The 20,017-nt window shown below is 55.3% G+C and overlaps 1 protein-coding gene across 1 annotated transcript in view; it reads right to left on the reverse strand.

The window, feature by feature from the left end:
• Nucleotides 1–20,017, reverse strand: part of ABHD16A (abhydrolase domain containing 16A, phospholipase) — a 536,419-nt gene that overhangs the window by 29,836 nt on the left and 486,566 nt on the right. The gene's annotated exons all lie outside the window — the stretch shown is intronic.

A 20,017-nucleotide genomic window follows, 5' to 3' on the forward strand; every position in this document is an offset into this window, starting at 1 on the left:
AATGGAAACACCCCATTCCCAACCAGCTCTAGTGGACTCAGGGCCAGATTCTGATCTCTGTGAATCCAGTGTAAATCCGGAGTGATCCCACTGATATCAATGGAGTCAGGGCTGGATTCTGATCTCAGTGACCCCGGTGTAAATCCAGAGTGACCCCAATGGAATCAGGGCTCAATTCAGATCGAGGGTCAATGTGGAGTGAAGCTATCTCCCCGCACGTGGCATTCCCACTCGAGGTTTCCTGTGTATCACTCTATTATCTGTCTCTCACACTCTTCCCATCCCTCACTCCCTGGAGGGTTCCCTCTCTCAACAATCTCCTCCTCCCACGCTCTCTCCTCTCTCTCTATCAGTCCATCTGCCTCCCACCCCGGCTCGCTCTTTATCCCTCTCACCGGGTTTCCTCTCCCAGGTAAAGCCTCCTCAGACACGCTGATCCTACACATCTCGATGGCTCCCAGGCTTGCGGGGCATCTCTGGAGGACAGTGGGACACAGTTGCCTTCTCCTCCTGCTGCTTTCCAGGGCTGTTACCTCCATCCAATGCCAACCTGAGCCATCAGGTAACCGAGAAGCCGATTGCTCTGTTGAAACTTTCAACCTTCTTCCAGCACATTGATTATTGATGTCACTATCCCATCAACACGGATCGCCAACAGGATCTGAACCTAGGACCTCCGTCAGAGCCTTTTACCACTTGAGCTAAAAGGGCTACTCCATCTGAGAGCAGAAGTAGTAGGTTGTTATCCTCTAGTCTATATGGGACACGCACACTGTAACCTGTGCTAAACCAGTGTGGCCCTCTGGTTCCCTCTAGTGGCTGAACCACATAGAGGTTGATAAATCCGCTACAGGATTTGGCGTTACACAGATGGCTCTTTTAGCTCAGGCATTACAGGTGCATGCTCTCCACAGAGCTGAGGAGAGAACCCAGGAGTCCTGGCCCCCAGCCCCCACCTGCTCTAACCTACCAGACCCTCCACCCCTCCCAGAGCCGGGGACATAACCCAGGAGTTCTGACTTCCAACCCGCCACCTACTCTAACCACTAGACTCCACTCCCCACGCAGAGCTGGGGATGGAGCCTGGGTATTCTGAATGCGTATCCAGTGCCCTGTCTACATCATGTTCCCACTTATAGCCCCACAGCCCCACCACCTCATGCTCTCCTCTCTCACACGCCGGTCCCTGTCTGCTCCCCCTTCTAGGCGCTGGCGATTGCCCCTATGCCCACTGTTCTGTGCCCAGGGGCAGCTCCTTGCGCGTCCCGCTTCACCTGCCCGCCACCCTGGACCTTTACAAGTGGCACAATTCCACGTGGACATGGGACCACGTCTACACCTTCATCAACGGGACGTCACACCAGCTGCTGCGTTCCTTCCAAGTGCGGGTCTCTGTGTCCGGGGGCGACTTCGCGGTGCAGGGCGTACACAGCGGGGACGGGGGTGTCTACATGTTCCAAGATCTGGATGCGACGTGCCTGGCCCGGCTCCATCTGGTGGTGTTGGGTAAATTCAGCCCAGGGGGCGGCTCAGCATCATTGTTTGCTCGGAGGGTTTGGTGAGGGGTGGGGGAATTTTCCATCTCAGTCGGGGGGTGGAGCAACCCAATGCACTCCCCTGAATGAAAACGTAAAATGCCCACCACCTGTTCGTCCCGAAACTTCTGTGAGGGCCAGGGACCGCACTGCCCCATCTTGTGAAGCTACTAGAGCAAACTGACGATGCCTCAAAACTTTTCAGAGAAATGTATCATTGGACAACAGTGATCAGGAACAGGGGGGCCTCGGTCCGAGATGGAATTTCTGGGAGAAGGAGCAAGAACTCAGACTAGCCAATAGGGCTGGAGGTTAGGGCATGCACCATGAGATGCAAATTAACTTTTTCCATAAAAGAACCCCCCCTAGTAGCCAGCCTTGGAACAAACTTCCTTCCTCTCTCTGTTTGCAGAACCTGTGGATTGGAGATGGTACCTGCTCCTTCTCATTCCAGTTTCGGCGGTTCTAGCCCTTGTGGGCTGGAAGCTAAAGGACGTGTGGGCGAGGATAGCCGTGGGCGACCAAGAAGGTGAAGACAGAAGGCTGTAGATGTGACCAGGGATCCCCCAAAATCAGCCTGTCGCTGTTTGTGTGTGTTGGGGACACAGAGGTCTCCCCACCACTCCCTTAATTATCCACACAGCTGAAGGCTGGTCTCCGTAGGAGTTCTACCCGGGTAATAGTCACACACTTCCAGTAGCGCTGGTGCAAGCTGAGCCATGCCTCTGTGCATGGTGCATTGCATTGTGGGTAGTTAACCCAGGTGCTCCATGGCCCACTGAGTAAATTTTGCACTAGATTGTGGGATAGTTCCAGGAGGCCAGCGGGGGTTGCCTCCATGCTGTATCCCAGAATTCACCAAGGTAATTTTTGCACTGCATTGTGGGACACTTCTTAGAGGCCCAGAGCACCCGTGAGAAAAGGGATCAAAGGACCACAGTTTCCCCCTGCCCGCCTTCCCCATATCCCAGAATTCACTTGGTGTGCATGCCACTTCCAAACTGATCTCTGAACATGGAGCTCCAGGTCCTACTGAAACAGTAAACCAGTGCTGGCATAGTGGAGTGCCCACAGTGTGGTGGTGGTCTCTAGAGTCATGCAAGCCAAAATACCCCTTGGGATGTTGACTCTGAGCCCTAATGATGGTACTTGACATATCAACATGCTTAAGGGGTTGGTAAACTTCATTTTAGAGGGAGGCTGACCTTGTGTTACAGGACTGTAGTCTATCCCCAATTCTGCCATAGCCTCCCCGTGTAACCATGGGTAGTTACTGCATTGCTCAGTGCCTCAGTTTCCCCCTCTGTAAAATGAGGATAATAAGCCTTTCGTGTATTTAGATGATAAGCCTTGCAGGGTAAAGACTGTCAGTAAGGCTCTAGGGCATCTGGTACAATGGCTGATCTTGGTTGGCGTTACTGTAATATAAATAATAAGGGAGAGAGAACATTGTCATCACAGAAGATGCAAATTGCCCCTCAATGGGGCCTGGCCACCACACTGCCCTGCTCAGATCAGCTTGTGATGCAGAGTGTGACGGTGCACTCCATCGGATTTTATGAAAATATGCTAATGAGTGTGAATATAATGTAACTGGAATATGCTTCAGGCAAAAGATCTCTTGTAAGGTATCATTACAAAGCTTATAATCTACTGAGTGTGGTCATCCTATTTGTATGACTGTATCATTCTTGTATCTGAAACTAGAAATATGAAATATAACTCTGAGGTCCTATTGTAATTATGCAAAGTGTGGGCCATCAATGGTGGCTTGGAATCTTGATGACTCCCATTAACCAGGACGATTGACTGTAGATGGCTCTGTTTACTTGCAAGCCTTCCTGTGAGTCACGCTGGGAAGAATGAAGGCTTCGGGGTCTCACAGGACATATGACCATGTCACCTGGTACTGGAATCCATCTTAAACCTGGGACTTTTCCATTTAGAAGGAGGGGTGAGGACCCAATGAGACAAAAGATTCCCGCCTTGTGCCAAAGGTATATAAGGGGGTGGAACAGAACAAGGCGGCTGCAGTAATGAGAAATCCCCCAGTTACCACCTGAGCTGGAAAAAGGACTGTACCAGGCGAAAGGATTGGGCCCAGACTAGGAAGGAGTCTAGTCTGTGAAAGAAGCTTATTGGAACCTCTCTGAGGGTGAGATTTTATCTGTATTCGGTTTCCTACTGTATTAGGCTTAGACTTGAGTGTTTTTATTTATTTTTCTTGGTAACTTACTTTGTTCTGTCTGTTATTACTTGGAACCACTTAAATCCTACTTTTAATAAAAGTGATTAATAAAATCACTTTTGCTCATTACTTGACCGAGAGTAAGTAATTAATGCCTGGGGGAGCAAACAGCTGTGCATATCACTCTATCAGTGATATAGAGGGCGGACAATTTATGAGTTTACCCTGTATAAGCTTTATACAGAGTAAAACAGATTTATTGGGGGGTTGGAGCCCACTGGGAACTGGGTATCTGGGTGCTGGAGACAGGAATACCTGCTAAGTGGCTTTCAGTTAAAGCCTGCAGCTCTGGGGGACATGGTTCAGACCTGGGTCTGTGTTTGCAGCAGACTAGCATGTCTGGCTCAACAAGGCAGGGTTCTGGAGTCCCAGGCTGACAGGGAAAACGGGCTCAGAGGTAATCTCAGCACATCAGGCGGCAGTCCCAAGGCGGTTTCTGTGACCCAACCCGTCACACAAAGCACTTCAAAGGATGTGGCTGCAACGTGTATTTATTATGCACTGAAGCGTAAAGAAAAGTCTGTGTCATACAGTCGTTAAGACCAACCGTTGAAATTCAGTGCCACTTATTTATACGGCCACATACAATCTTGCTTGATGTATACTGCATAGGTCTGCAAACAGAACAAGCGCTGAGAATAAAGGAAATTCCATTTGAGAGATGCTCTACTAACGATCAGATGAATGCTTGCTGCCAGTGGGTTAAAGATAACAAACACACTTCCAATTATGAACATAGACCTATACGTTTCAACCAGTGTAAAATGCAGGGATGCTTTCAAAGATGTCAGGGATGATTTTAAGGCCAGAAGGGAAAATGAAGTCATCTAGTCTAACCCCGGCCAAATAACTCCTCCCAGTGGTTATCAGAGGGAATTTTTGTCTGGTCCCTGGATCCAAATCTCACTGGTGACCCAAACAGGATGTGGGGTGACTACAAAATGCAAGAAGATCCCATGTGATATTATGCTTAAAGCTTGGGCAGCTTTAGTCTGCAGTGGGAAATGCGAGGGGGAAATGAAAATGAGGAAGAAAGTGTTGGCTAATGTATCACGCTCTTCTCTTCCGTGATAAAAGCGAAGGAGGGCGGGGGATGGGAAATTCCAGCTTCGGTGGATCCACCGGTCTGAGCTAGCTTCAGCGACAGGACGCCAAGTAACACCAGCTGGGAATTTGGTGTGTTTGTCTCTAACGGAGCAATATCGATTCACACCTGCAGGGATCTGGCCCCATTGATTGCAATGAAGCGACGGCTGAGTCACACCTGCTGGGGGTCTGGCCACACTGACTCCAGCAAAGCGACACACATTTACACCAGGTGGGGCTCTCACCGGGGAGCTTGACGTCTGTTCTTTCTCGTCTCATCAGCCCCTTCCAATCTTAAACGAAAGACCGTTCAGGCAGAGAGCATGCAGGCTTGCACTGGGCTTCACCACAGTGTCTCAGGTTACTAAGCAGTGTGGCAGCAACTGGTGGAACTCACTGCTGCAGGAACACAATTCCACCTAATGATGACGGTAAGTGTGGGTTTGAGAGGAGAAACGGCAGCACGTGTGTGCAATCATACAGCAGGATCAGAAACTTAGGCTGGCATATAATTCCTCTGAGCCATCTGGTATGGGCATCTCTTGGAGGACGTATATCGTCGACAGTGTCGTGACGGTTGCAGCAGCATCTGTGGGTGAACCTGTCCCCGAGGTGTCCTTGTTTCTCATGGACAGAACATACTGGGGAAGGGAATCACAGTGTGAAGTTGACTCTGATCATTCAGCGGGCGACAGGGAGTGTTTCCAAGTAGGAGCCCAGTTAGTGGGTGTGGTAGGGGGCGTTAAGCGGCAGAGGCCATGTTAAGCTACCTTTCCACTCATAGATATGAGGACGGACACACACAGAGAGAATCCAGTGTGATTCACGAGGGCAAATGGGGTGTGAGACGTTCCCTCCAGCAGGGGGCAGTGTTATTTCTCTCACTCACTCACACCCACACACACACAGTTCAAGGCATGTATAACATATTTCCTCCAGCAGGGGGCAGCATTCACACACACACAGACACACACACACACACAGAAGGGGGGAGAACCCGCTCACCTCACCCACGATCAGCACCAGGAGGCAGAGAACCAGGCCCGCTAGGCACAGCCGGACAGCATTGGGCATCACAGCTCTCCCTCCATCCAGCGTGGCCCATACCGGGGCGAGGGGCGGCGCCGTGTCCCCTGCAGAGAGGAAACCAAATTCAGAGCCCTGCTCAACAGCACAGCCCTAGGGCTCACCGACACCCGCCCTCCTCCACACACACCCGCCTGCCTGTCACGGGATTGGGGGAGGGGGGGGTCAAGCATGGATCACCCCGGCCCTCAATGTCATGACGCCGCACAGGAGAGCTGGGATCTAAGCCGAGAAGCCTGGACCAGGAACCTCCACTGACCCACACGATCAGGACTGTTTTGCAGTGCGGACGGGGCTCAGGCCCCGAGACAGAAGGTCTGCGCAGTGCAGGGCGGCCACGTGAGCACGGCTGGGAGCCCCGTGGCCAACCACCATAAGGCCAGATTGAGCAGGCAACTCCCAGGCCGCAAGCCCCGGGGCCCACAGATCCGGGTTCACAGTGCAGGGTAGACGTAACATAAGAGGGGCTGGAGCGGAGGCCCGGGACGCAGGGCCACAGGGGGCGAAGCTGGGAACCGGAGGCCTGGGGAAAGAATCATAGAATCATAGAACATCAGGGTTGGAAGGGACCTCAGGAGGTTCTAGTCCAACCCCCTGCTCAAAGCAGGACCAATCCCCAACTAAATCATCCCAGCCAGGGCTTTGTCAAGCCGGGTCTTAAAAACCTCTAAGGAAGGAGATTCCACCACCTCCCTAGGTAACACATTCCAGTGCTTCACCACCCTCCTGGTGAAAAAGTTTTTCCTATTATCCAACCTAGACCTCCCCCACTGCAACTTGAGACCATTACTCCTTGCCCTGTCATCTGCTACCACTGAGAATAGTCTAGATCAGGTAGTTGAAAGCAGCTATCAAATCCCCCCTCATTCTTCTCTTCTGCAGACTAAACAATCCCAGTTCCCTCAGCCTCTCCACATAAGTCATGTGTTCCAGTCCCCTAATCATTTTTGTTGCCCTCCGCTGGACTCTTTCCAGTTTTTCCACATCCCTCTTGTAGTGTAGGGATCCAAAACTGGACACAGTACTCCAGATGACGCCTCACCAATGTTGAATAGAGGGGAATGATCACGTCCCTCGATCTGCTGGCAATGCCCCTACTTATACAGCCCAAAATGCCATTGGCCTTTTTGGCAACAAGGACACACTGTTGACTCATATCCAGCTTCTCGTCCACTGTAACCCCTAGGTCCTTTTCCGCAGAACTGCTGCCGAGCCATTCGGTCCCTAGTCTGTGGCGGTGCCTGGGATTCTTCCGTCCTAAGTGCAGGACTCTGCACTTGTCCTTCTTGAACCTCATCAGATTTCCTTTGGCCCAATCCTCTAATTTGTCTAGGGGTATGTCTACAATACGAAATTAGGTCGATTTTATAGAAGTCAATTTTTAGAATTCAATTTTATACAGTCAATTGCGTATGTCCACACTAAGCGCATTAAGTCAGTGGAGTGCGTCCTCACTAAGCCCTTTAGATTGACGGAACGGGGTTGGTGTGTGGACGCAGTCATTTTTAAATCGACCTAATGAGGCTAAATTCGACCTAACGCCGTAGTGTAGACCAGGGCTAGGTCCCGCTGTATCCTATCCCTACCCTCCAGCATATCTACCTCTCCTCCCAGTTTAGTGCCATCTGCAAACTTGCTGAGGGTGCAATCCACGCCATCCTCCAGATCATTTATGAAGATATTGAACAAAACCAGCCCCAGGACCGACCCTTGGGGCACTCTGCTTGATACCGGCTGCCAACTAGACATGGAGCCATTGATCACTACCCGTTGAGCCCGAGGATCTAGCCAGCTTTCTGTCCACCTTACAGTCCATTCACCCAGCCCATACTTCTTTAACCTGCTGGCAAGAATACTGTGGGATGCGACACAGAGCCAGGAACAGAGCCGAAATCCCCTGAGTCCCAGCTCGGTGCTGTAACACCAAGACCTGCCCCCTCCGCCCCACCCCCCCCACTGTGCCCCTCTGTTCTCCTTCCTCACCCTGCAGTTCGGTGCTGCTGGCAGGTGCTGGCGAGGTGGGAGGCAGGACGGTGGTGGGGTCTGCAGGGAGACTGGGGTCTGTAGGGAGACAAGCCAGAGCAGGGTGGGTGAGGGGGTTGGCTGGAGGGAGGGATCCCCTGCCGGGCTCTGAGTTCAACTCTGCACTAGCTGGGCCTCCCCAGGGAGCGGACTAGAGGCCGTGATGGGGGTGGGGGGCAGCACCATGGGACAGGGGCTGGCCAGGGTAGGAGAGTAGGGCGGGATGGCAGCTTTGCAATGGGATCTGTGGGGACAGCTGGGATGCCAGATCCCTGGCGGGGGTGAGATCCCCATGCGGGGAAGGATCAAAGATATAGGATCCCTGGTAGGGGGTGGGATCCCCATGGGGGGAAGCGGGGACGCTGGATCTCTGCTGGGGGGATGTGGGGGGGCAGGATCCCCATATTATGTGGGGGAACAAGGTTACAGGATCCCACGGGGGATGGGGGTGAGGATAGGAAGCAGGGAATGGGGGAGGGACGGGAACACGAGGGGGAGGGGAGGGGTTGCAATGTGGGATCCAATGGGGACTGGAGAAAGCAGATGGGGCAGGGGTTTGGCCATAGGGGGTGGGGGAGGGGCTGGGACGCGGGATCCCATGGGAGGACGGGGGAGGGGAGGGAACGGGGGAGGGGGTGGGACGCGGGATCCCATGGGAGGACAGGGGAGGGGAGGGAACGGGGGAGGGGGTGGGACGCGGGATCCCATGGGAGGACGGGGGAGGGGAGGGGACGGGGGTGGGGCGGGGGAGGGGCTGAGCTGCGGGGGCCGGGGCAGGGGCCGGCCGGCGGGATCCCGCCCCGGCTGTCCCCGCCCGCCCCCACCCCGGTTACCTGCGGCGGGGGCGGGGGCCAGGGTCAGGTTGACCTCGGCCGCGGCCTGCACGTCCAGGCCCAGCAGGCTGACGCGGTAGGTGCCGGCGTCCTCGGGCCGGGCGTCCCGCAGCAGCAGCGAGGCCTCGCGGGGGCCCAGGCCGGCCCGGCCCTCGTAGCCCCGGCCGCGCTCCAGGGCCAGGCGGCAGGACTGGCGCCAGGGGGCCGCCCCGCCGCAGCCCCGGGCCGCCAGCAGCAGCACCAGGCGGCCCGTGGGCTGGAAACGCCAGCGCACCTGGAAGACAGGGGGCGGCGGGGCCGGGAGCCGCAGGGCGGCGGGGAGCAGGGCCGTGCCCCCGGGGACCGCGGCCACCGGGCCCGCCGGCACCGCCAGCGAGAGCGGGGAGCAGCCGCCTGCCGGGAGAGGCAGCGGGAGTGCCGGGGGTGGGGGGGCGCTGGGCGGGCCCCCCACGTCCCCTCTAGGCTGCTCCCCACGGCCCCGCCGCCCGGCCCCCCCCCGCTGCCCCCCCCCCGCACCCTCGCCCCCGGCTCCCCCGCGTCCCCCGCACCCAGCCCCCCGCTGCCCCCCCCGCACCCTCACACTGGGCCCCCGCGTCCCCCGCACCCAGCCTCCCACGGCCCCCCCCCGCACCCTCACACTGGGACCCTACGTCCCCCACACTCAGCCTCCCACGGCCCCGTCGCCCAGCCCCCCGCTGCCCACCCCGCACCCTCACACTGGGCCCCCGCGTCCCCCACACCCAGCCTCCCACGGCCCCGTCGCCCAGCCCCCCGCTGCCCCACCCGCACCCTCACCCCCGGCTCCCCCGCGTCCCCCGCACCCAGCCCCCTGCTGCTCCCCCGCACCCTCACACTGGGCCCCCGCGTCCCCCACACCCAGCCTCCCACGGCCCCCCCCGCACCCTCACACTGGGACCCTACGTCCCCCACACTCAGCCTCCCACGGCCCCGTCGCCCAGCCCCCCGCTGCCCACCCCGCACCCTCACACTGGGCCCCCCCACATCCCCACCACACAGCCCTGCCACCCGGTCCCCCACATCCCCATCTGCACCCTCACACTGGGCTCCCCCGCACCCCCACCACACAGCCCCTCACTGCCTCACCCACACCCTCACACTGGGCCCCCGCGTCCCCCACACCCAGCCTCCAAAGGCCCCGTCGCCTAGCCCCCCCGCTACCCCACCCGCACCCTCACCCCTGGCTCCCCCGCGTCCCCCGCACCCAGCCCCCCGCTGCTCCCCCGCACCCTCACACTGGGCCCCCGCGTCCCCCACACCCAGCCTCCCACGGCCCCGTCGCCCAGCCCCCCGCTGCCCCACCCGCACCCTCACCCCCGGCTCCCCCGCGTCCCCCGCACCCAGCCCCCCGCTGCCCCCCCCGCACCCTCACACTGGGACCCTACGTCCCCCACACCCAGCCTCCCACGGCCCCGCTGCCCAGCCCCCTGCTGCCCCCCCCCACCCTCACACTGGGCCCCCCCGCACCCCCACCACACAGCCCTGCCACCCGGTCCCCCACATCCCCACCTGCACCCTCACACTCTTCCCCCCATGTCCCGCCCCCATCCAGCCCCTCACTGCCTCACCCACACCCTCACACTGGGCCCCCCACAGCTGCCACAGCACCACCACAGCCCCCCCACACTGTCACCCTGCACCCCCACCTCCCCACCACACACCGCCCCCCCAACATGCCCAACTGTACCCTGGTACTGTGCCCCCCCTTCTTTCTTGAAGTAACCAAAATATTTTTCGCTTTCACACTCGTCCCTTTTTTCCTTCCCATCTTCCCCCATCCTCTCCCCACAGCCATCTCTCTCCCTCCCCCGTAGAAGCAGCATCCTCCCCAAAAAAACCCCTTTTGCTCACCCACAAAGACCCAGAGCAGGAACACCCCGAACATCTCGCCTGGGGCCAGCTCCCTGCACCACCGGGACCCAACACCACCACTAGCCTTCCCCGCCTCCTCGCCGGTCCACAAAACCTGCCTTGACTCTCACATCCTCCCACACACGAGAAGACGCCTGGAGCCAGGGCCGGCTGGATGGAGCCAGGGTTTCCGCTGGGTGTCTCTTCTCCCCCCCCCCCCCCCCATGTTCTCCCGTCTCTTGCTCCTTTCAAATGTGGAAATGAATTATGCCCCCACCCCGGGCTGGACAGCGGCACTGACTGGAGCTCCGGGGGGAGCGCCTGGGTTCAACAGGCAACAATGACCTGAAAGCTCAAGGTCGCTCACCCGATGAGGCTGGTTCTGCTTCCAGTATGATTGGGCAGTTATTGGTGGCAGCGGTGGGGAACTACTTGCCTGAGCGAACGTCAGCTGCAGCCACTAGGGGGCAGCAGGGTAGCACCCCACCCCCCTCAGGGGGTCTGATATTCCACCCAGTAGATGGTGTGAAATTTAGAACTGGTGCCCTCTAAAGGGGAAAAACCCTGTATCACGTTCTCTGCTTCTCTGGGCAAGCCAGTTCCCCCCACCCGCCCCGGGGCTGGGTCAGAACGGACGACCCCTAGAGGGGAGAGACCCCATGTCCCAATCCCCGGGCATCTCAGTCCGGATAGTCCCTGGCGTTGCCCCTGCCACAGCTGCATCCCAGATGGGTCTGTCTGGCCTCGTCCCAGGTGCAGTATGGGACGATGCAGCTCAGGCAATGGCCACTAGGGGGCGAGATCCAGCTGTTGGAACCTGCTGTCACATCTGTTCTGCGCAGAGCATAGAACCCGATGTGCCCAGCCATTATGACCCCCCCGCAATAGAACCAGCATCCCCAGTACACCCACACCGAGCCAGGCTGGGAGCACCCTGGGGGGTCAGGATGTGGGGGTGTGGGACACAACTGGAGGGGAGTTCTAGGGGGCGCTGGGTGCGGCAGAGTGGGGGTTATGGGGCCATGCTTCTCATTCTGGGGGGGCTTTACCCAGGCGGGGTCATGGAGGTGCGGGCTCTGCCCTATGTTGGGAAGGTGGCAGGTAAGGAGGTGGGTATACAGGGAGGTATTAGGATGTCTAGGCAGTATACTGGGGGTTACAGGTGTATTGGGGTGTGCTGGGAATAGCCAGGGGGAATCAGGGGATGTATTGGGGTATACCGGAGTGCTATGGGGTCTACAGGGAATGTATTAAAATATAAAGGAGGATGGGATATGGGGCCTTTCCCCTGTAGAGGGCGCTGGCTGGCTCAAGGGGGATTGCAATGGGACACTGGGCCTTTCCCCTCTGTGGGGCACCATCTGTGATCCGGGCCCACAGTTGGGGGTCGGCTGGCTCAGGGAGGCAGGGAATGGGACACAGGGCCTTTCCTCTCTAGGGGGCACTGGCTGTGATCTGACCCCATGGTGGGGGACTGGCTGGCTCAAGGAGGCTGGGAATGGGAGATGGGACCTTTCCACTCTAGGGGGCACTGTTCTGATCCAACCCCAGGGTGGGGCAATGGCTGGCTCAGGGAGTGGGGAATGAGCTATGGGGCCTTTCCCTGCTAATCAGTTCTAATCTCATATCATCAGCTGGGTAAAACCGTCCCCCATCCCCTATCGCCCCCTAGTGGCTGCAGCTAATCAATGGCACACACCGTCCCCCCTGGGGTCCCACTATGAGTTACTCACCCTGAGTCTTTCCCCAGCTCCCAGCGCCTGCCCCCTCCTGCATCGCTTTGTCGCCCGGGGCTCGACGGCCGTCATCCCGCTCCGGCTGCCCCGGGGGAGCGTTGCCCTGTGCAGAGTGAATGCCCACAGGCCCCGCTGCGACTGGCTAATGGTGCTGATCCGGGGCCGTCTATACTACTTCCTGCGGGCCTTCAAGGGCCACCTCATCCTCCACACATCGGGCCTCGTGGTGCAGGAGATGAAGAGAGACATGGAGGGGGAGTACTGGGTCCTCTCGGGGAAGAACAGAACCTGCCTGGCCCGCATCCTCTTGACGGCTGTGGGTGAGTCTCTTTCTGGGGGGCGCTGGTTCTGGTCCAGGCTGGGAGGCGGAGGGGGGACAGGCTGGTTCAGGAAGTGGGCCTTGGGGCATTTCCCCTCTAGGGGGCGCCGGCTTTAATCCGGCCCCAGATCAAGTCATGACACGAAGAGGTGTGATATCAGTTGGTGGGTCTGAGCGCCCTGGTACCCAAACCACAGCTATTCCCAGGCTGGCAGCCCCAGTAGTGAGGCTGAGGACAGGCAAACGAGTGGGGCACCGGGACATAGAGCCTTGGGCAATGGCTGTGGACGACTGGGTTCAAGGCTGTGCTCTGCCACGTGGCCTAGCAAAAGTCCCCTCCTTGAGCCTCAGATCCCCCTTCCATCCTTTGTCTGTTTAGACTTTGTAGCAGGGACTGTCTCTCCCTGGGTGTCTGGTACAAAGGTGCCCTGATGTCAGACTTCTAGGTACTCTAATAATTGTGGCTCAAAGAAACCAAACCACTCCTGTAAACTGGGGGATTTTTGGTAGGGGGGGCAGAGGCAGAAGGAAATCTGCCCATCCACTGACCCTACTATGGGTAAACACAGACCTGAATCTCAGCTGTAATGGTTCTTCAGGGTGCTTGTAATAGCAATACCCCAACTGGCCATGAGGGGGTGACAAACACCCACAGAGCTAGAACCAGGTGAGCCGACTTCTCCCTTAACCCTCTGCTCTTGCAATTCCAGGGCCGCTGTTTTTCTACCGGTTTCTCCTTGTCATCCCTGGCCTACTGTTCATGGCTGTGCTGGTGCTGATGTGGGACTGGCTTATAAAGGTCCGTGCTCACCCATTCACCACTGAGGGGCAAAGACATGGGCCGGTGATCGCTGATTCATAGCTGGTGTAACCCCAGCAAGACGTCCACGTGAAACACACCAGCACAGCCTGATAATCTAGAGCTGCACCCACCACCCATCCAGCCAGAGCCCTCTCCTATGACACCAAATGGGCACACTACCTCTTCCACCCCATGTTCAATCACTTGTAAATATCTCAACTTGTACATTTCTAGGATAGTTGATTTTTAAAATACTGAATCAGTAACCAATTGGTTTGGTTGTTTCTTGGTCCAGTTTTTTTAAAATAAAGTCTTTGTTTTTAAATTTAAAAAACCTGGAAAAAATAAAAAGGTTGTAAAAAGTTTGTACTGGTGGAACTCCATGCCACAAGATTAGCTCGACAGATAGATTTGGAGAAATTGGATGGCTAGATGAAATGGGATGTATCTGGATTAGAGGGAGGGGTGTATGATCATGGATGGATCGCAGCATATGGGTTGGAGGGACGGATAGGGAGGTATATCTGAGGATTGATGGATGGATGGATATGTATGGGGAGAAAGGTGTGGGGGGATGTCTGTATGTGCATATGGGTGAAGGGAGAGAGAGGTATGTATGGGGATGGATGGATTGATATATGTGGGGTAGAGATAGATGTATATGGATGGGTGGGTAGATGGATGGATGGACGGACAGGGGAGGTATATAGGCTGTTAGATGCATGGATGGATGGGGTGGCTGGAGGGAGAGGTATGAATGGGGATGGATGGATGGATGGATATCTGTGGGGATGGATGTCTATGGATTGGGAGGGAATGTATGTAGATGGACTGAGAAATGGGGGTGTGACAGGATCCCTGGGGTGCAGCCTGGGACTGTGGGACCGCGGTGCCCCCTGAACTGTCTCCAGCCTGGGCAGTCTCTCACAATGCCCTGCTAGTGACCAGCAGCAAACCCCTCCAGGTGCTGTGATCACTCAGCACAACCACATGTGGAGACCCAACACCCAGCTACATTGCGTGAATGCTCCCAGAGCCACTCATGAATCACACAGAGAGAGGCACCAGCCAAATTCCGCCCCCCCCCCGCCCCCACAAGCTCCCAGCACTGTACCCCAGGAATATACCACCTTGCACTGCTCAAGATGGGAAATGCAAATTTATTAATTGGTTCACCACTTCGTCAATGGAAAGTGGATATACACCAGCCTTTATAAAACCTGAGCAGATTTACCACAAACTTCAGGTAAACTCACTGGTAAAGATAAACAGTAAAACAAATGTATTGACTACAAAAGATAGATTTTAAGTGATATTAAGTGATAGGCAACAAGTCAGAGGTAGTTACCAAAAGAAAAGAAGATATAAGCATGCAGTCTAAACCAGTGGTTCTCAAACTTTTTTTTTCGCAGACCACTTGAAAATTGCTGAGGGTCTCGGCAGATCACTAAATGATCTTTCCCAATGTTGTTTGTACCTTTAGCTAACTATTGTAAAAAAAAACCCTTAATAATAAACATTTTTTGTTCTACATATAAAAGCACACAACTCATATTTTAATGTTAGTAGTCTTACCTATCTAATACGATGGATGTGCCCTCTGTTCCCCGCTGCAGCAGCCCCCGAGCTGGGGCTGGGAAGGGCTGGGGGGGTCTCTCCCCGTCAGCCACAGCCCAGGAGCTGGGGAAAGTGACTGGCACCGCAGCCCTGCACGTCCCAAATTCCCCCCACCCCTTCTTCTCACGCCACTTCCCCCCACCTCCCCCTCCCACTTACCCCCTATTCCCCCCAAAGCCACCACCTCACCTTACATGTGCATCTTCTCAGGGTCCAGGCACCTAATCAGTGGAGCCACCATGCCTGCGCGACTCCCCTAATTAGGTGGGTGGCCCTTCACTCTCTCATGTGCAACCACTCAGGTACACACCTTAGAGGGAACTATCCGCGGACCACCTGAATGGAGCTCGCGGACCACTGGTGGTCCATGGACCACAGTTTGAAAACCTCTGGTCTAAACTCTCAACCCTATTAGACTGGGCAATATCTAGATTAAGCACTTTTTCTCACCGCCCTGGATATTGCAGTCCCTAGTCTACAAGATTTCACCCTTGAGGCCAGTTCCCTCAGTCGGAGTCTTCAGAGCGTCCTGGTTGCTTGCAGCATAGATGGGGGCAGGAACAAAGGCCAAGCCTGGGCCCCCCGTGTTCTGCTTTATACCCTCAGTCCATGTGCTTGGAGAACACAAGTCCAGGCATGTCTGGGCAGCATTGCTGAGTCTCCAGGCAAGGTTGAGCAATTCCCCTGGTGTGGCCTCAGGAGGGTGAGTCATTGCATTGTAGCTCCCTTGCTGCACAATGGCTGTTTGTTTGACACCCCGCCTGAGGCATTGGTTACTTTCCGTGCTGTTGCCTCTGGGAAGCTAATATCTGGCTAATTCCCCAATTTACAGCATGTTTTAGTGACAACCGTACAACACAATTCTCATAGCTTCATATGCCTGAATGATACACATCTCTGGAGGGAGAAATGACTTTCAGCAGATCATGACCTTTCCCTTGATACCTTACAAGGCCTGCTTTATATGTGAGATCACAATTATATATAAATGAGGAATGTGGGGGTTACAAGACGCTCCCCGAAGGTACCATATGTCACGGAGGCATGTTTGGAGGTGGCTAGATAAGATTAAAAAGTAAAAGAAACATCTCTAGGCAGAAGCCAGACTTTAAAAAATTAGTTTCTTAGTTTCTGCCTCGTGCTTGGATTTGTCCATATCAGCAGAGAGGCATGAAGAGCTGGTGGGACCTGGCCCGTGGGTGGGAAAGTCACAGAGCGAGATTCTCCAGTTCTGTCTCCGACAACATCACAGCTGGCCTGGCAGCACACCATGCCTGACTTCTCAGGGGTAGCTGACCTTCTGTTTGTCTACTTCTGAGACTACAGCCTGCGAGCCATTTTAAGCCGGCCCGCGCGCTCCCACTAGGGAGTGGGATCTGGGGCTTGCCCCGCTCTGGCGCTCCAGCCGGGGAGCAGGATCAGGGGCTGCACCACGCAGCTCCTGGAAGCCGCGGCATGGCCCCGCTCTGGCTCCTACAAGCTCCAATGGCCCCCTCTGGCGCTCCAATGGGAGCTGCAGGGACGGTGCCTGCAGATGGGGCAGCATGCAGAGTCGCCTGGCTGTGCCTCCGCATAGGAGCTGGAGAAGGACATGCCGCTGCTTCCGGGAGCCACTTGAGGTAAGTGTTGCTGAGAGCCTGCACCCCTAAGCCTCTCCCCACGCCCCAGCCTCCTGCTCCAGCCCTGCTCTCTGAACCCCTCAATCCCAGCCCAGAACACCCTCCTGCACCCCAAACCTCTCATCTCCAGCCCCACCCCAGAGCCCGTACCCCCAGCCAGAGCCTGCACCCCTTCCTGCACCCCTACCCCAGCCCTGATCCCCTTCCCTCCCTCCTAACCTGTCAGTTCCAGCCCAGAGCACCCTCCTACACCCCAAACTCCTCATCCCCAGCCCCACCCCAGAGCTCGCACCCCCAAGACGGAGCCCTCCCCCTCCCCCCCACACCCCACTTCTCCACCCCAGTCTGGAGCCCACTCCTGCACCCTGAACCCCTCCTTTCTGGCCCCACCCCAAAGCCCACACCCCCAACCAGAGCCCTCACCCTCTCCTGCACCCCAATCCCACTTCTGTGAGCATTCATGGCCTGCCATAGAATTTCTATTCCCAGGTGTGGCCCTTAGGCCAAAAAGTTTGCCCACCCTGTATTATACCAACATAACAGCTTCTCTTTATTAAGCTAAAGAGATTTAGCTCCTGAGTCTCTCACTATAGGGCAGGTTTTCCAGATCTCATATCATTATTGTAGCTCTTTCTGAACCCTTTCCAGTTTGTCAACCTCCTTGTTCAGGGGTGGACCCTAGAAATGGACCCTAGAAATGTGCAGAGCTGATCCCCTGCTCCTACTCAATATCCCCCTGCTTCTCCATCATAGGGTCACATTTACCCTCCTCGCTGCACCATTGCCCGGACTATATCTGGAGTAACATAGGGATGAATCAAACCCTCTTCTGTCTGATTCTTCTTGAATCTAAGGCCCCTTTGCATCTCTCCAGCAGGGTGAAGGAGTCACAGAGAACTGGAGCTAGCTGAAATTTTTCCGTTGAGAATATTGTATTTGAAAAAAAAAGCATGAATAATATTCGTCAACAAAATGGGTTTTCCCTATCCTTTTCCAGGGTTTTTCTACAAAATCCCCCATTTTTTTTCAGTTTTTCTCCCCCCCACTTTTTCTGCAGTAATAAAAAGCGGGTGGGGGAAATGAGCCTCGGGAGAAGGAGGAGTTGTAACGGGGGGGGGGGAGAAAAACAGAAAAAAACTGAAATTTTCATAACCACCAATTTTCGATGGAAAAATATCAAAGAACCTGGTAACAAATTTGAAATGTCAGTACTTTTTGTGAACTCGTTTTCCTGCTTTCCAACCAGCTGCAACTTGAACATTTTGTCTCTTACGAACATTCCCACCCTCCTCTTAGTATTTATTATTTGTATTGCAGTAATCCCAGTCACGGAGCATGGCCATCTGTACAAGCAGAACAAATGCAATGAGACACCCAGAAGATTTAAGAGAAAGGTGTGTCTCTTTATTTCCTGGGTCCAGGGAACAGCACCTGGTGGCTAAATTAACTAATTCTGTTGAAGTCACTCCCTCTAGTGAAATAATACATTCCCAGTTGCCTCAGGGTGATATGTATCTCTGCTCGTTGGGAACGGGCTAAAGGTGGGTGAATGAAGGGACCGATCCAAGAGGCATGGAATATTTTCTGGTGCAGTTTGCAGAAATCCATTCACCCCTAGCTGCGCTGACTCCAGGTAGCAGGCGACTCTGTTGATCCCACTTCTGCCACCAAGCCAATCAGATGAACCAACATGAGGATTTTCAAAGAGTGAATTTCCTAGGGACTCTTGGAAAGCGTGTGATTGGTTTTGGGTAGTCAGGGGCATGGCTGAAGGTCATCTTGGTCAGTACACAGCTGAGCAATGAGACTTCACCCCAAACCTCTTCCCAAGGATGGCGGACAGGGCCAAAACAGAATCTTTTATCGGGGTCAGGGTCAAGTATTGAATCAAAATCTTCAGCTGCCAGCCTAATGTCTTAAGTATGTGCCTGTTCCGCCCCACTTGACCTTACAGCATTGGGCTGGGACTCAGGAGATCTGGGTTCAATTCCCAGCTCTGCCACTGATGCCCTGTGTGATCTTGGAGAAGTCATTGCATTTCTGTGGGCCTCAGTTTCCCTATCTGTAAAATACAGGATAACATGAGGATTCCTTCATACTCACTGCTTTTTGTGACATTTTATGAACTTCTACTCACTTTCTTACAGCTGGGCTCACAATTAGGATACATGTGTAGGCCTAGTTATTACAACCAACCTCACTCTCCACCCAGAACAGACTCCAGGAGACCTAACTCCAAGCCCCACACTGCTGTGATCCATTAGACCCCCCCTCTTCTCCCAGAGCTGGGTCTAGAACCCAGAGATCTGGTGCCCCATCCCTCACCCTAGCGTACTCGATCCATCCTCCCATGCCAAGCTCTAGGGATAGAACCCAGGAGTCCTTACTTACAGCCCCCTCTGCTCTACCCACTAAGCCCCACTCCCAGAGCCCAGGATGTAACCTAGGTGCCCTGACTCCTCTGGCACTAACCTAGTAGACGTCACTGCTCTCCTAGTCCCAGGGCTCGGTTACAGACGTAACTGTCCTGCTCTGTCCAGCCTGGGGGAGACCTCAGCTGGAGTATGGTGTTGGGGGACCGGAAGCTGAAGGATGGGACCGAAGGAGCAGACCCACGAGATCCTGCGAGGCCATGACTGTGTTGGAGGGTGGAAAGGTTTCTCCGTGTCCCGGAATGTGGTAACAGGCCTATTTACCTATTTCACCTTGTCTGTCATTATTCGTCTGGCAACAGTGCAGGTCCAGACACGACAATAATTCTGTCTGAGAGAGCAGGTATGGGAGGTCATCTTCTGTTGGCGTCCAATAAAGGATGTGGCCTCCCCCACCTCGTCTGTCTAATAGCCTGTGCCCAGCACGGCTACACCACCACGGTGTACAATAATCCTGTGTGGAATTGTGGAAATAAAGGCAGCATTTGATGAAGCCTAAAGTGGGTAGACTTGTGACTCTGTTCCCGGGCTCACGCTCCCAACAATGTCCAGTTCTGGCCTTCACCCTCCAGGAAAGAGGTGGGGGAGAGTCCAGAGGGGAGTAACGAAAATGATCACAGGTGGCGAAAACCTGACTGAGGGGGAACGGTTAAAGGGTGACGTCTCGAGGGCCCTTCTACCCGACATGTCTATGATTCTATGAAGAATGATTCGAGGTCTGGAAGACGGAGGCATTCAGTCTGTGTGGTTGACCCAAGAGAAGGTTAAGCGGTGGCTTGATCATGGTCCACAGCTCCCTACGGGGGAGAGGCT

This window comes from Eretmochelys imbricata, chromosome 14 (assembly GCF_965152235.1).
Source record: "Eretmochelys imbricata isolate rEreImb1 chromosome 14, rEreImb1.hap1, whole genome shotgun sequence".
Classification (NCBI taxonomy): domain Eukaryota; kingdom Metazoa; phylum Chordata; order Testudines; family Cheloniidae; genus Eretmochelys; species Eretmochelys imbricata.